Source organism: Egretta garzetta, unplaced genomic scaffold, assembly GCF_000687185.1.
Source record: "Egretta garzetta isolate BGI_Z169 unplaced genomic scaffold, ASM68718v1 scaffold240, whole genome shotgun sequence".
Lineage (NCBI taxonomy): Eukaryota > Metazoa > Chordata > Aves > Pelecaniformes > Ardeidae > Egretta > Egretta garzetta.
Genome location: NW_009258480.1, coordinates 228,096 through 244,030, shown reverse-complemented (window position 1 = coordinate 244,030; position 15,935 = coordinate 228,096). Strand labels below are relative to the sequence as shown.

The window sequence follows — 15,935 nt, the reverse complement described above, 5'->3', positions numbered from 1 at the left end:
ATGCATCCATGAAGAAAGCTCTCTTACAAGGAATTACAAGGTTTCTAGGGTTCTTCTTTATTTGTTTGGTTAGTTTTGTTTTGTTTTATTAAAATTACTATGATTGAGACACAGATGAAAGGACAATTTTTGTTTACTCATCGCAGTGCTGTTATATTCTACTGATACTCAGCTCTACGCATTCTTTTCATTTGATGTACATACAGTAACATTTACTTTCTCTGTTCTAGGAGAATAACCTCATCAAGGCTCATACCAGGCCAATAAAGCCCATAGTATTTACCTGATGAAAATATGTAAAGAACAAGTTGAATAATTTAGCTGTGTATACTCACCAGTAAAATCTAGACATACGTTTGGAGCCCAGTTAGCCCTATGTGGCAAATTGCGTAGCAGATTAGGATGATATATTTTATTAATGATTAACATTAAATTGTTTTTATGTGCTTGTAGCCAAGCCCTGTTTTTACTTCTTTGATTTGCTGTAGGGATCATAAAAAGTTTTATATTGTTCTCTGATGACAACTTGGTGTTCTCAACTGATACTTTAAATTAATGGGACTTACATTGTTGGTTTTTCTTAAGCAATTTTTGGGAAAAAAAACAAAACAAAACAAAAACCCAAGACAATAGCCTGTCTTTTTTTTTTTCCCATGGAATATTTATTCATTACCCTATACCTTTACTGAACCGTTATTAAAGACATTGCAATAGCCAATGTATGCTATTGGTTACAATCATGACAGGTATGAAAGGAAAATGATAAGATACTATTACTCACATATAATGACCAGAAAATTTACAAACATGAACAAAATTAGCAGTAACACTTAAAGACGTGTATATGCAGATCTATAGATATATGTAGCAAGTCATCAGTGTGTGTATCCAGAAACCTATTCTTTGTTTTGTCATTGGCATCTTAATGAATAATATAATTCAGACTAGTTTAAATAATTTATATTAATATGCAAAGATTGAGAATTATTTGCAGAATCATTAGGATTTAGGAAATGAATTTTTTATTTGGTTATGAGAATATATTTTTGTTCTAACAATAAAACAAATTAATAAAATGCTTACCTCTCCCAAATAAGCATTAGCATAATTCTTTGACAAATCACTTTCAGTGCAATTTTCCCATTTGCTTATTCATAAACCAATAAATACATTAGTTCATTGATAAGTATCACCACTTGAAAGTAACATAAAACCAAGTCAATAATTTGAATAAAACCTCAATTTGCAGTACACAGCAGGTCTAGCTGGTATCTATTCAGCTACTCAATGATTTTAAGGAATTGTGGGTATAAACACATATCCATCAGAAAAGAAATACACATTTATCCCAAACTATTTAATTTTATGGGTGGTATGTATGCACAGCTTAGATGGGTAAGGGATTTTTTAAATGAACATATATGTTACTAGCATGGCAATCACTACAGTTCCTCATGAAAAGCAGATAATTATTAGAGCTGATTGATACAGTTTAGCTTTCAGGGATGTGCCTTTTATCACCATCATTATGCTGCATTTACGCAGAAAGGTTTAACTGGTTTCTTTAATTTAGTTGCTACACTTCAATTTATCTGAAAAAATTCAGAGGTTTTATTTGTGGTTTAGAGGATGCAAAATTAATTAAAACTTATAATAAGTAAAAATACAACAACATGTAAATATAACTTGATAAAATACTGTATTGAAGTAAATTAATACTTGAGCATTATTCATTGGGTACTTCAGTACATTGACCTCAGAGCTTTAATCTCATTTGTATGTAAAAATACAAAAAGTCATAAATGTTAGAATAGTATTATTTCTATTTAAAATGAAACATAGCAAGTACATAATAACCGCAAGAGACAGATGTCAGGTAAGCAGCAAAATGCCTGTAAGAAAGATAATGTATGTGCATAGGTCTGATTGTCACTTATTCAGACCAGTCACAAATAAATGGCTAACTTAAAGAGAGTACCCTGGTAAAAGCAAACCTTATAGGTGGGACGTTATGCTAAACAAACAGTCATCTCTTTAATCTGGTATCACCTGCATATTAAACACATTTAAAATTCAAATTTCCTGTAGTAGCTGAAGGTTTTTTTATCTACAGCAATTTTCTCTCTTACATTCCATTTGCATATTTCATTCCATTTACATCAACTTTTTTCAAATTTAAAATAGCTAATGGAGTGACTCAGGTGTCTCTCTACTGCTATTTTAGACACTGTGAGTTATCTGAGACATCAGCAAAGAGCTGGTAGATATGACATTGGACTAACATGACACCCATGCTTTCTGGAGAGCTGGAGGCCAGGCAGGATCCTTTAGGGATTCTAGATATGCCTACATGTTGTTTTAGGCACTTATAGTCTACCATTTTGGCAGAAGATATTTATACTAGGACAGGTGGGCTTTTTTTTTTTTCCTGGGATTTTCATTCACCCAGTCCTTATCCTCTTTCCTTTTTTGGTTTTGGAATTGGGTCATTCAGTGTTCCCTGAAATACATAGAGATCCCATAAGCAACTCATACTGGCTTCTGTGAATATGAGGGAGCAGTATGCCCAGGTGGCCAAGAGGGCCATTAGCATCCTTTAGAGTGTGGCCAGAAGGACTAGGGGAGAGATTGTCCCCCTGTACTGAGCACTGGTGAGGCTGCACCTCGAATACTGTGTCCAGTTTTGGCTGAGGGAAGAGGGGTTGTTTAGCCTGGAGAAAAGGAGGCTGAGGGTAGTCCTCATCTGTCTCTACAACTACCTGAAATGAGATTGTAGCGAGGTGGGTGTCAGTCTCTTCTCCCAAGTCACAAGCAATAGGATGAGAGGAAATGGCCTCAAGTTGCACCAGGGGAGGTTTAGATTGGATATTAGGAAAAATGTCTTCACCGAAGGGGATGTCAAGCATTGGATCAGGCTGCTCAGGGAAGTGGTTGAGTGTCCATCCCTGGAGGTATTTAAAGGATGGGTAGATGTGGTGCTTAGTGACATGGTTTACTGGTGGGATGGCAGGGTTAGGTTAATGGTTGGACTTGATGATCTTAAAGGTCTTTTCCAACCTAAATGATTCTACGATTCTATGATCACCATCATATTCTTTGGGAAAGAATCCATCCTGCTGGTTGTTTACCATAACTACCCCCTGGTGCCACCTTCATCCTTCTGAGGAAAATCAAAGCTGTTGAGGATCCAGAGGGACATGAGAAGGGTAAGAACGCCACCAGAGATAAGATGTAGATTCTAGGAAGTTTCTTTACAATTTTAACTGTATTATCAGTAAGATTTTTCTGTAATAATTAATTACTTGGAGTATAAGTGTTAGTAATATTGTAAGTGGATTAGTAATAACAACTGTTATATTCACTGTTATATTTTTATTTGTTAAGATGACTTGGCAAAATCAGACAGATTTTATTTGAGTCCTCAGATGTCTTTAAGTACTCAGGATGCAAGTGCAGAAAATTTCCTGATGTACAAATGAAGTGACTAAAGGGTGTCTGTTTCCATCTGAGGCAAGTTTTGAATGAATCAGTTCATATGTGGGGAAGTTCTTTGACTCCATCCCTGTACTTTTTTTCAGTAGTGGAAAGGGTCAAATGGAGTCTGCAACAAAACACGGTCTTATGTCTGGAGGAATTTCTAAATATTCTGCCAGCATTAATTCAAATACCGTAAATAAATTCTAAGAAATTTTGATTATGTTTTAATCTAAGTGAAAATCTGTAGTAATATTTTTTGGGTTTATAAGTGACTGAAAATTACATAATTATTTTCTTTCAAACATGCCATTTACGGTATGTGTTACTGTCTCTTTTTCCTGTGAGTTGCTGTATTTCAGCACATGCTGTAGATTCACCAAGAAAAAGTGCATACAATAGTAAACAGTTGCATCTCTGCCTGTCTTCCTTTTTCTTAAGTGAATTTTAAAAGCTATTACTCCAAGAGTAATTATAATCTCTCTCACTCTTTTAAAAATCATCTATATATCATAATTTAAAAATGACAAATCATCTTAGATTTATGGTTTCAAAGTTTTTAAGGGTTCTGGCTGGAATTTTCTGAAGTGTTCTCAATCATTTGATCACCAAGGGGAAATCATGCCTGACCAATCTGATAGCCTTCTATGGTGGCATGACCAGCTGGGTAGATGAGGGTAGAGCGGTGGATGTTGTCTACCTTGACTTCAGCAAGGCTTTTGACACTGTCTCCCATAACATCCTCATAGGGAAGCTCAGGAAGTGTGGGTTAGATGAGTGGACAGTGAGGTGGATTGGGAACTGGATGAACGACAGGGCTCAGAGGGTTCTAATCAGCAGGGCAGAGTCCAGTTGGAGGCCAGTATCTAGTGGAGTTCCCCAGGGCTCAGTACTCAGCCTAGTCTTGTTCAACTTATTCATCAATGACCTGGACGAGGGGACAGAGTGTACCCTCAGCAAGTTTGCTGATGACACAAAACTGGGAGGAGTGGCTGATATGCTAGAAGGCTGTGTTGCCATTCAGGGGGACCTGGACAGGCTGGAGATTTGGGCAGAGGGGAACCTGATGAAATTCAACAAGGGCAAGTGTTGAGTGCTGCACCTGGGGAGGTTGAACCTCGGGAGGTTGAACCCCATGTACCAGTACAGGCTGGGGGATGACCTGCTGGAAAACATTTCTGCCGAGAGAGACCTGGGAGTCCTGGTGGATGACAAGCTGACCCATGAGCCAGCAGTGTGACCTTGTTGCCAAGAAGGCCAATGGTATCCTGGGGTGCATTAAGAGGAGTGTGGCCAGCAGGTCTAGGGAGGTTATCCTCTCCCCTCTACTCTACCCTGCTGAGACCCCACCTGGAGTACTGTGTCCATCTCTGGGCTCCCCAGTTCAAGAAAGATGAGGAACTCCTAGAAAGAGTCCAGAGGTGAGAAACTAGGCTGATAAAGGGACTGCAGCATCTCCCCTACAAGGAAAGGCTGAGAGAGCTGGGCTTGTTCAGCCTGAAGAAGACTGAGAGGGGACCTCATCAACACATACAAATATCTTAAGGGCGGAAGTCATGAGGGCGGAGCCAGACTTATTGAAGTGGTGCTCAGCACCAAGACAAGGGGCAATGGGTACAAACTGAGATATAAGAGGTTTCAGTTGAATATGAGGAAAAACTTCTTTACTTTGAGGGTGACAGAGCGCTGGAACAGGCTGCCCAGGGGGGTTGTGGAGTCTCCTTCTCTGGAGATATTCAAAGCCCACCTGGACAAAGTCCTGTGTAACATGCTCTAGGAGAACCTGCTTTAGCAGGGGCCTTAGACTAGATGATCTCCCAAGGTCCCTTCCAACCCTTGTGATTCTGTGATTTGTTTTCTGCTTTTACTGTGATCCTTGGGACAAACATTTAATAATACATCAAATGAACTTTTAGCTGCATGCTGGACTTCAAAGACACAAGCCCTTAAGGAAAGACAAGTTCCCAACTGCAGGATGAAATTAGAGCGATATTTTCAAAACTGCAATGTTTAAATAATGATTAGCCATTGATTAGTCATACAAAAGTGCTCCTAGGTAAATTGTTTACTTGAGATTGTAGTGTGATAAATAAGATAACAGAATTTCCTCATTGCCTGTATATCTTAGATAATTGTTGTTTGACAAAACATTGATTACCTTTTTAAATATGTAATTTTTAAAAAATGTATTTTAAAGGATTTTTTTTTTCAGGTTCACAAAAATCTATTTTTTCTACAGTCTGTTACCCATTTCCAAAGAAACTATTGTTCATCTAGAATATTTCAGTTTGGGTTGGATAGTATATAAGGAGGTTCACAAAAAAATTCTTTAAGTTTACAGTAGTTTTTCACTTTATCTCAATAAACTTTTGATTAGCTCATAGGAATTTTACAACAGGAAGAGTTCTCGGATAACCTGAAAAATGTAAGAAAAGTTTGTCCCTAATTTATATAAAATAATGCTGAAATGTAAAACATGTTAACATGTCAACTTATGTCTTTGACTGTAAAATTAGAGTGTCAAAGTCCATCCATTCTCACTTTTAGGTTGATCTCCAAAGAACTGTTACTCTTAATGTCAGAAGGAGAAGACGCATGCTGAGAAAGAATAAGCATAATAAGTGAAATGCCAAATATAAAATAAAAGTAGGTAAAATGAACTTTTTTATACCTTCACTGAGAATCTTCACCACAGATAAAGGCAAAGTTTCTGAAGATAGTTAGAAATGTTATTCCATAATTAGCTGTTTTCAGGAAGTTGAAGTATCTGATATGTTCAAAGCACAGATAAAATATTTCTAATTACAGCTTTTGCTTCTATAATATTAATGTAACTTTTTCCTTGACTATGAAATTTTCATCTCTGTGATACATATGCAACTTGATAATCTTCAGAGAGTATTATTCTTAAAATTCATAATGCATAAATAAATGAAGCTGCATAACTAGTGGATTTTTCCCATTAAAATAAACACAGTCTTCCTACCAATTGTGTTGTTTGCTGCTATGTCCAGTATCTTATTATATATTATTTATGCAGACACTAACATTTAATACGTACCAAATAAATACAACTTAAACTTCGTAAGGTACTGCTGGGGCTTGGTCTTGTTGGACTATGTGCTGATGAATTCATTATTAGCATGTGGAGTCCCGTCTGTGTGTTTGTGTATTCACACAGAATCACAGAATCGCAAGGGTTGGAAGGGACCTCGGGAGATCATCTAGTCCAACCCCCCTGCTAAAGCAGGCTCACCTAGAGCATTCTACACAGGACTTCATCCAGACGGGCCTTGAATATCTCCAGAGAAGGAGACTCCACAACCTCCCTGGGCAGCCTGTTCCAGTGCTCCGTCACCCTTAGAGTAAAGAAGTTTTTCCTCATATTCAACTGAAACCTCTTATGTTTCAGTTTGCACCCATTGCCCCTAGTCCTGTTGCAGGACACCACTGCAAACAGACTGCTTCCATCCTCATGACTTCCGCCCTTAAGATATTTGTACGTGTTGATGAGATCCCCTCTCAGTCTTCTCTTCTTCAGGCTGAACAAGCCCAACTCTCTCAGCCTTTGCTCACAGGGGAGGTGCTCCAGTCCCTTTATCATCCTAGTTGCCCTCCTCTGGACTCTTTCTAGGAGTTCCTCATCTTTCTTGAACTGGGGAGCCCAGAACTGGACACAGCACTCCAGGTGGGGTCTCACCAGGGCAGAGTAGAGGGGGAGGATAACCTCCCTCGACCTGCTGGCCACACTCCTCTTATACACTTCTATTCATATACACTTCTATTCATTTTCTAAGTAGCAGATGATTAGATTTAACACCTGACTAGCCTAATAGTACACTGACTCAATTTCAAACTTAGTGAAATCAGGTCTTTTGCCTGCCAAATTCTTGTTTAACATTTTCCAGCTAGCTCTGTTTATTGAAAAAAAAACCCAAACCCAAACATAGATGTCCGCAGAAGAAGGGATTGCTTATTTGCATTTTCTAAGATAAAAGCATGCTCTTCTCACCCAATTTGCTACTGCATTTGTTATGATCAGCATCTGGTTGAGTGAAATACAATATTTCTTCAATATTTTTTCTAGGCACGGTTTTGGTTTTGCCTTCTATTATTCATCAACTATTTGTTTCTGAGGACCCTATCCCTTTACTTGTACATGTCATAGTATTTTCTTGTTTTGAATACTGGGATATCAAAGAGAATATATGATTACTTAATAAAGTATGAGTTTTAAATGTTCAGTGTGTCCAATTTGGCATCCCAGAATCTGACTGCTATGTTAAAATTACATATTTCCCTATTGGCATATTTCTGTTTGCCTTCTTTCATGGCAATGTGAAATCTAACATGTTTCACTTGCAGTCTGTTTTGTGGTCTTTTTTTCTTGTATCTCTTCCATAACAATTCATCAGACATGTAAGCATCTCTGAACAACAAACTAAACATCTACCAGTAGAAAGTTCCAAAAGCACTGAAAACTAGTGAAGTAGCAGTAGCAGTCAGTCATAATAGGCAGTCAACACAAAAGCTAGGAAAAACAAGGTAATACGCTGTTAGAAATTAAAGTATACATTTCACTACCAAAATCTTTGATGACATCTATGACATTAAATATGTTATTTAAACACCAGTGGTACATTTATGAAGGAACTAAGAAATTAAGTTGCTTTAAAAAATAATGTTACCTACAACTGTTATCTTCATATATCTTTGCTTTTGAATATGACCATGCACCTTTAAAGTAGCCCAGAACATATTAACCCAATACTTCTCTTCCTTCCCTGAAATTGAATAGGCCCTATTCCACACCCAAAGTCAAACAAGTCATTCAGTCTGAAGTATATCTCATGCTATTAGAATTCTGTATCAAATTCCACAGCCTAATGCTTGACATTCAGCTCTAATCATTTTAGCATCTTTTACTCTCTCAGTGCCCACTGTAAACAAGGATGAATGCCACAAGAGAAAGAAGACTTTTTTTTCACTCTTGTTTTGGCTTTCCGATATGGTTTACAAAAATTACAATAATCCTCCCAAATAAATAGAAAACATGTTCCACTGAAAATATTAAAAATACACATGAAAGTTACTGTAACTAGATTGCCTGGATATCCCAAAATATTCATTCCACAACACAAGGTAACAGGATAACTCAGGTTGGAAGGGACCTCAGGAAGTCTCTATTCCAGCCTCTTGCTTCAAAGCAGTGTCAGGTCTGAGGTCAGACCAGATCACTCAGGGCTTTATACTGTTAAGTCTTGAAAATCTGCAAGGATGGAGATGGCCCAGCCTCTCTGGACAGTCAGATCAAATCCTTAATTATCCATGAGACATGCTGTGTCAGATTCAAATTATTCTATGTGATAATAGCCTCTTTGAACTTATCTAAGTAATATACCTAAGTGAACACAAACACCATGGGAAAGAGGACCTTGCAATTCTAACATGCTTATTCCCACAACACATACTGAAGTTGGGAAGTTCTCTGTTCTCCCAGTGAAGGAACAGGTCCAAAGAACAAGAGATGAGGATTGACACTTGTTTTAAAAGCCCTAATCTCTGTAGAGAGACAGTTGTTTCTCACAGTTCTTAATTTAAATAAAAACATAGAAGCATAGAATGGTTTGGGTTGGATGGGACCTTTAAAGGTCATCTAGTCCTGCAAACGTTTTCATCTGCGGTTCATTACATTTATAATCAAAAACTAGGTTAAATTAATTAATTTAAATGCTCTTTTTACACATTTTGTTTTCATCATTCTGTTTTTTTTTCTGTTAAACTTTGTTAATACATATTAATATTTATTTCTTGCACAAATCTTACAAGAGTATTTCTATATTAGCACAAAGACACCTGACTTTCCTTAGTTTACAATATATGTTGGGGTCGGTTTTCAGGGTAATTTTTAAATTTTTATTTCTTGTTTAGATGGAAGAATGATAAAAATGAAGTTTCACACACACACACAAAAAAGATAATATTTTAAACTGAGCAAAAAAACTATGTACATTGTACATATGAATTTAAATCTCTGAAGATCTGAGAGTCCTATATATAATCCGATGGATCGCATCAGGAATATTTCTGTGATTATATATTTCTGACTGCTCTATTAACTGTCAGAGCAAAACTAGTTTGTCTTCCCAAGGCATGGTTACACGTAATGGAGCCCTGCTTTCCTGGAGATAGCTGAACACCTGCCTGTCGATGGGAAGTGGTGAATGAATTCCTTACTTTGCTTTGCTTGCAGGCACAGCTTTTGCTTTACTTATTAAACTGTCTTTATCTCAACCCACAAGTTTTCTCACTTTTACTTTTCTGATTCACCAGGGAGGAGTGAGCAAGCAGATGTGCAGTGCTTAGTTCCCAGCTGGGGTTAAACCCCTACATAGCAGAACAGACCATACCGGAACAGCAAGTTCCAAGAATGCCAAAGGCTAAAAAGTCAAGAAGCAATAGTAACTAATCCAAGAGAGGATCAAATATGGTCTAAGAAAATTCTGATTAATTGGATCACACAATTGCTCATGATGGTAATCAAGTCACTACTCACACTTATTAATGAATTTTGGACAGTGAAATAATGACTTACACTTTGCATTTGTCTTTTTGCAGATATATTCTAACTATTTTTCCAGCATTATATTAGAAAGTAAAATAGTCCAGAATAATTAAAATTCTAATAATTCCTTTTTAATCATTCCTACTTCAAACTTTGTCCATTGACCCATATGTATTTTCCTATAGTACTCAAATAATCAAGCATCATGCTCTTTTTGCTATTGTTCTGCTATAATTTGCTAGAAAAATAACTATTTTAATTTAAATAAAAGCTATTAATTCTTTTATAATAATAGAAATAATTCTATTAAATGAAAAATTGGCAAATGAAAACTGATAAGATGAAGTTCAATTACCTTGTTGAACTAGTTCTTTTATTAATCCAAGAGTTTAGAAGGATTCAGAAAGGGATTGGACATGTAACTAATAAGTAAATTCAGAGTTTAGCAGTATATCACTGAAAGAATTGCTAGAGTTTTAGGAGGGATGTGAACAATCTCAAGATTCAAAAAATCAATGAATTTCTAGGCAGAAAATTAAACTGAGGCTCTGTAATGTGTGTATTTCATGTGTGCATTAGGTGCAGGTGTCAAGGTTTTGGTAGTGAGGGACGCTCTGCGAGGAGAGGCGAGGTGCTGCCCTGTGCTGGACACAGCTCGTTCCACAACAGACCCACTGCAGGACACAGCTGAGCCCATCAGCAAAGCCGGTGGCACCTCTGTGAAAACACGTTTAAGAAGGGGCAAAATGCTGCACAGGCAGTGAGGAGTGAGGAAAAAAAGTGTTAAAAACAGACCTGTGAACACCAAGGTCAGAGGTGAAGGAGGAGGAGGTGCTCCAGGTAATGTAGCAGAGATTCCCCTGCAGCCCATGGAGGACCATGCTAGAGCACATATTCACAGTGCAGCCCATAGAGGACCACACACAAGAGCAGATGTATATTCCCTGAAGTAATTGCAGCCCATGGAGAGGACCCACACTGAAGCAGCCCGTGGAGGACCATGGCTGGAACAGGGGAAAGTGTGAGGAGGAAGGATCAGCAGAGAGGAACTGTTATGGGCCAACCACAAGCCCACATTCCCACCTCCCCTGTACTGCTCAGGGAGGGTGAGGTAGAGGAAATAAAAATGAAAAGAAGTTGAGCCTGGGAAGAAAAAGGTGGGGATGGAAGGAAGGTGGTTTAGGTTTTGTCTTTGTTTCTCACCATCCAACTCTCTATTTAATTGTCAATTAATTAAATTAATTTTCCCCAAGTTGAGTCTGGTTTGCCTGTTACAGTAATTTGTGAGTGATCTCCCCATCTTTATCTTGACCCAGGAGTTCTTTCATTTTATTTTGTCTTGTTTTCTGGTTGTTGAGGGGGAGTAATGGAGAGGCTGGGGGGGCATCTGGCAGCCAGCCAAGGTCAACCCACCACAACTTCTAATGTTCTTTCTTACACACCAGTTCAGAACAAACATTTCTGAAATGTCAAATGTGCATTGGAAAGGGAAAACACTTCCCTACTGAGTAGTAAACAATTAAGTCTGAATCTAATTAGTGTTTAAGTTTTGGGGTGTGCATGTGCACATGTACATATACATGTTAAGAAGTTATTAAAGGTGTTGAATTACAGCTGAGAGCATTGCAAGCTTGATCTGCAGCATCTTGGTAAAATTCAACTGATGTTTGTTCTTCCAGTTTTCCTTCCAAGGAAGCAGTTACTTACCCATTGAATTGGGAAGAAAGTAAGGAGTAGAAAGGCTTCTTTAAAAGAATTCCAATTCAAATATGAATAGGAGTAACTCCTACATTACTATATGTCTATTCAATCAGTTTAAAATAAGCAAATAGAATTTGTCTTAATAGCCTATAAACCAAAGCAATCAAGATTGAGCAGAAGTGGCTGACTGGGTTCAAGTTTGACTCTCACTGAAAATGTTAATAAAAATATCTTAAAATTTATTCAACAATTAAATAACAAATCAACATATGATTTATGAACTAATTTATTTTTGTCAAATGATAATTTTTCCCTGTCAAAATGCAAAACTGCTCATGCAATGTATTATTTTAAAATAAGTATCATAGGTCAAGGCTGAACATTTTTAATTGAACAGCTGCTTTGAACTAAACGATGAATTACTCATCAGGTTCTGGTATGATCATTATATTCTTTACAAAGCATTTTTCTAAAACCTGCCACCATCCATTATCAGTGTGAAACTTTTGTTATACAACTCTCCACTTTTTTTTAGCATCAGAAATGAAACAGACTTTATAAATAATTATCTTTCCTATAACAGTAAATTTATTTTAATACGTAAAAAATAGCAAGAATGGTAAGTAAGAAGAACCAGATATCTCACTATCATACAAATAGTCTTTAAAAATTTCTAGAGTGAGTATTTGCCTGCTTCTTGGGTAGAAAAACTGATCAGAACAAAACATATCAAAACAATTACTTTTACAGCATTCAAAAAATGTTCTAGGTCCTTAAAGTAAAAAGAATTAAAAAATGATGAAGCAAGCACTATGCATTTTAGCCTCTAGCAGCTAGAACATTATGACAACAAAGTTTATTTTCCTCATCTTCTTAGAGCTAAGTAAAGATGTACAGTACATTTCAGTAGATCTTGAAGCTTTCTAAAAACCAAAGGAGGGGAGCCTGCTCCTTCCAATTTTCCCACAGTTCTGACACTGACTTCACACTGGTTTTAGTGATTTGCACATGGAAATGTGTGAATTGGTTCATTTAACCACCCCAATGAAAAACTAATCCATTAAAAATAAACCCAAGTCAATTCAGTTAGCAAAGGGAAGCATATCTGCAAAGGGATATACCTGATGAGTGCCAGAGCCATTGGAAGTGAAGGGAAGGATCACAGAGCCAAAGTCATGGGATGGATTTGCTTCTATGAGTGACAACAAGCTTTTAAATGAACTCAACTATCTTTTGTAACTTTGCCTTAATGTGTGAAAATAGCACAATATGGAAAGGAAAGATGCCATATTTTGCTTATCGACATTGTAGGTGCCAGGAACTTCCAGAACAGCTTCAACTTATACTAAATATTCTGTGGAGTTTTGGAATTCATCCATGAGCAAAATGCTTGTGACATTATCACCACACATGCTATTTCTGTTCTGGTACAGAGATAAAGTTGTAGTAGCAAGGCATGTGAAGGAATAAAAGCTATCTGCATATATTTCCAAATCTATGCTTTTAATATGAAAAACTCACCATCTTAGAATATAAAGTCATCATTGAGTAACAACAAACAGAATAAATTCTACCAATTCATCAGCTAAATTAGCCAGAAAACAGACTGCAATAGCTAAGAAAAAAAGAAAACAAGTCCATGGATTTTTATTTAATTCCTTTTCTTTGAGAAAACTTGCACTCTGAGTCAAAAAACCCCTACTTTTCTCACAAGCCCCTATTCACTTTAAAGGAGAAAATATAGGCAGAGAATGAAGCAGAGAGAAAGAGAGTGAAGTCCAGAGGATGCTAGGGGAAGGTGTCTCTCCACCAACATTAGCTATTGCTATCTCACTACAGAGAGGTCTGGAGCATATGGTGCTTCAAGACAGAGCCTGAATCCACCGCAGTGGAGAAAGATGTATGAAGATTTTATTTTTGACCATGCAGTGAGAAATTAAGCTCTCAATTTCCCATATCCATTCTGAAATGCCCTTGGCAGGGGTGGGTAGAGGACCATCAAAACTATAGTTACATGGCAGGGGAAGGGATTCAGAACACAGGAAAAAAGTGGAAAAACAGAGGGTAACAGAGACAACCAAATAAAACACAAAGTGGAGGAGAAGGCCAGGATATAATGGAAGAAGATTTTTTGATTGCACATCTAAAATTCTGAGACAGACAGATGTGGAAAAAAGCTGTGACACTAGAGACATTATTTATCCCGTCAAGCCATAAATGAGACCCTATAAAGGTCTTTACAAAACCAAAAAAGTAAAGGGTTGTAAATTAGTGTATATATTATATAAATACTACATATACTCCAAAGGATAAAGAATATAAACATGTCATTTTCAGTCTCATAACAGGTAAGTATTTAATTCCACATTGATCATTATATCTAAAATACTGTAGCAAAATTTCTTTCCATCCCCAGAAAACAAAAAGAAGACTTGCTAGGAAGAAAAAAGACTCTCCACAGTATAATTAAGTTTCAGATTTGTTAGAAAAATATTTCAATAATATAATATAATTTTTCAAATTAATTGAGTGTTCTCTTCAAACATCTCCTGTGATACAAAATGAAAATAAAAAAATAGCAATTATGAGAGGAATTTTTTTGTTACATGAAAGACAGTGAAATATTTGAAATCAAGTTTAATATAACAGAGGAATATCAGGTACCTTATTCTAACCTCAACATTTAGAAATATCCCCTTAACTGATCTAACAAAGGAGAAATCTTTCCAAAATTAAAAAAAAATGTAAAATTAATTAAAAAATAAGGTATCATTCCCATCACCACTTTTTATACACATATATCATCCCTATACCAGACACAAAATCCATTTAACAGGGTACACAGTGAATAGAGTTTTTTAGAACGCTGAAGGTTGGTCCTGCTCTGTATCTTTCTTGAAATTTTACCTTTGAATTCAGTACCAGGAATAACTGACCACTTCTCTAAATACCAATCTGAAAAAAACCACTTTGTTTAAGCAAGCACATTTTTTATTTAAAAAAATAAAGTAACAACACACAAAAATCACAATAAATAAGTTTGTGTGTTGAGTGTTATATTTATTCTGAAAAGAACCAGTAACTCCTCTGGTTTTGAAATGGCTTCTTCATGGCTTAATATCAGTTAAACATTTCTTACAGCTGCACCACATAAATCAGTGATAAGAAACACTGTCACATAAATCTGGATCACATTAGCATAATAATGAGACCTGATATTACAGCATGTTGATCGATAACCTAGTGTACTTCTGAAAAACAAGAAAACAATGTCCAATAATACTCTGAGAAAAAAACAGATTTAATTTCCCTAGACAATCAGAGAGAAAATCTTAGTCACAGAAAGATTAAATCTACTTCAGCCAAACCACGGGGATAGAGAATAAGTTTTTAAATCTTCCACATAAAACTGAATAATCATGTCAAATGTAACTCCAAGGTTCAATATACCCAAACCTAAAAGCATATCAGAATCTTGCTTATTACATGTGGAAATACTATGATACCAAAAGTGGTAATTTCACAGATAGAAACTACAAATAAGAAATGGCGAAGTCAAAAAAGAAAAATTATGAAAAGATAATTAATTAGAGTGGACTTAGAAAGGTAGGACAGAGAAAGATAAAACAATAAAAGAAATGTGGAATGGAATGGAATACGAGACAAGTTATAGACAATAGTTTGATAGTGAAAGCAATATTATGAAAAGAGGAAGGTACAAATACATTCAGACTTTATTTTTCATGGGAAAGTCTAGTCAAATCCATTGTTTTCTATTTTAGCTTTAAAAAAGAGATAGCTCCATTTAAATTATTTTTTCTATCTGTAACTATAATTGCAGAATTTATAATACACACCCCAAGAATGACACATGTACATAGTGTTTATGTATGGAAACACAGTATCTTTTTATAATACTTTTTATAATATTTTATTTGGAAAAAAACTTAAACTTGTTTACATAGTGATTAATATTATTTTTCGTAGCTCTGAGTTCTGTATTTTGACCAATCAAGAGGTTTACTTGATTTTTCTATTTTTTTGCTTGGCATGGAGGATTTTGTGATGATTTTATATTTTAAATATTTTTTTCATTTCTATATTTAAATATATTTTCACTTCCTATAATCTCTTGAAATCACAGAGGAAATAAAAACAATTAACAGAAATTATTACAGCCATGACTCATTTCCAC

The 15,935-nt window shown here is 36.1% G+C and overlaps 1 protein-coding gene across 3 annotated transcripts in view; it reads right to left on the bottom strand.

The window, feature by feature from the left end:
- CSMD3 (CUB and Sushi multiple domains 3) overlaps window positions 1–15,935 on the bottom strand; it is a 699,407-nt gene that overhangs the window by 585,262 nt on the left and 98,210 nt on the right. The window lies entirely within an intron of this gene.